This window comes from Phaseolus vulgaris, chromosome 10, assembly GCF_051622355.1.
Source record: "Phaseolus vulgaris cultivar YP4 chromosome 10, ASM5162235v1, whole genome shotgun sequence".
NCBI classification, from domain to species: Eukaryota; Viridiplantae; Streptophyta; class Magnoliopsida; order Fabales; family Fabaceae; genus Phaseolus; species Phaseolus vulgaris.
In genome coordinates, this window is record NC_143507.1 from 42042480 (window position 1) to 42044104 (window position 1625).

Here is a 1625-nt window from a genome sequence, read left to right on the forward strand (position 1 = left end):
TCACCAGATATGATGTATGTCATTTTAACCCGTTGACATGTATTTAATTCCTTGGATGAGAGAGACCTGGTTATTTCCAATCCTTCGGATAAAACTCATCCTTTATTTGGAAGGACCATGTCTTTAAAGGTGGTATGGCATAATTTTGAAATTTAGAGCAACACCTACTAAAATATGCGGTTGGAAACCATACCTGTTGGCTGAGGTGAAACAAAATCAATTGTTCCTGGACCAAAATACAACTGAGGATGACGTGTTCCAAATAGATGATACCAATCATTCCAACTTTGCATATGAGAAAATTGAGCATGTAGAATAGTCTTCCTTTCTTATTTTCTTTATGCTACCACAACATAGAAAGACTTTTGTCCAATTATCTTTTCATTAATTTCATTCAACATTTTATTGGCTCCTTCAAGAGTACATAAACCAATAAAATCACAACCCTTGTTGCGTCCAAGAGCATCAACCATTACCTTGCAAGAAGAAATCTCTTTCAATTACAGTAGTTGTTGAATATGGACTTTCAAAATTCACAAAACCAAAACATCTGCATTTCCATATGCTTTTCATGACCACAACACTAGTTATAGTAACATAGGTATTAAAGAGTTGCTTAAGATCTTTCTCAATGTATAACATATACCTTCTTATCATTTATTAAGATGCCATTTAATTTTTTGATAACATTTTAAGTAAACTCATCATTGTCAAAATGTACAAATCCATATTATTTACATTGACTATTATGATCAACTAAAGGTAGCAAAAGTGTCATGCAGTGCCTTCATCTACTGATGGGATAATAGAGAGAAAACATAATACAATTGGGTTTTCCATTATGGGGAGTGAAGTTCAAATATTTCATGGCAATGACAATAAACATTGGATAAATTGACATATGCATAGCCGAGATAAAATCGCCTAGTTTGGTCCCTACAAACCCTAATCAAAATCACTTGAGTCACTTGATTGAATAGGTCAAACAATTAACTCTATCACATTGATGTTGAGATCCCTGACATACAGAGAGGCATTCCCAAATTGTGCACCATTGAATGTTGTGGCTGAAAATGTCAAAGGAGCATAAATCACCGCAACCATTATTTTTTTACAAAAATTGAATCCTCCTCGAAACACATCCGAATACCACTCGGAGAAGGAGATTGTGAATTTTTTTTTGTTTTGATTTTAAAGTATTGCTCCTTGCAAAGGGAACACGAGTGCCAAGGGGCATGCTCTGTGTTGGTGTGAGTTTGTTCGAACCACTGGGTGGTCTAGTCTTATTGTAGTGTAATGATTTATTGATGAAGAGTATACATTTCATTGCAATGTAGATTTTATAATAGCTCTATATCCTTGTCAAACTTGTCTTGTATGTCAGTGATGACATGTTGGATGCTAGTTTCATTCCTCTAGAGCATAGTTCCCGTGTAAGAGGATTGTACAAAACCTTGGGCGAGTGGTGGTGTTACGACATGTTCTATGAAAAAAATTTGGCATGCCTAAATCAGAAAATGATAAAATTGAATGTCTTCTACCATCTATGGTTTTCTCTATTGGGGTGTCTAGTAATTATGTAAAATGTTAGGAGTAATGTTTAACTTATACATATGATTAGGAGG

The 1625-nt window shown here is 34.6% G+C and overlaps 1 pseudogene; it reads right to left on the reverse strand.

The window, feature by feature from the left end:
* Nucleotides 1-465: 465 nt before the first annotated feature.
* LOC150024820 (polyadenylate-binding protein 2-like) lies at nucleotides 466-1104 on the reverse strand (annotated as a pseudogene).
* Nucleotides 1105-1625: the final 521 nt, after the last annotated feature.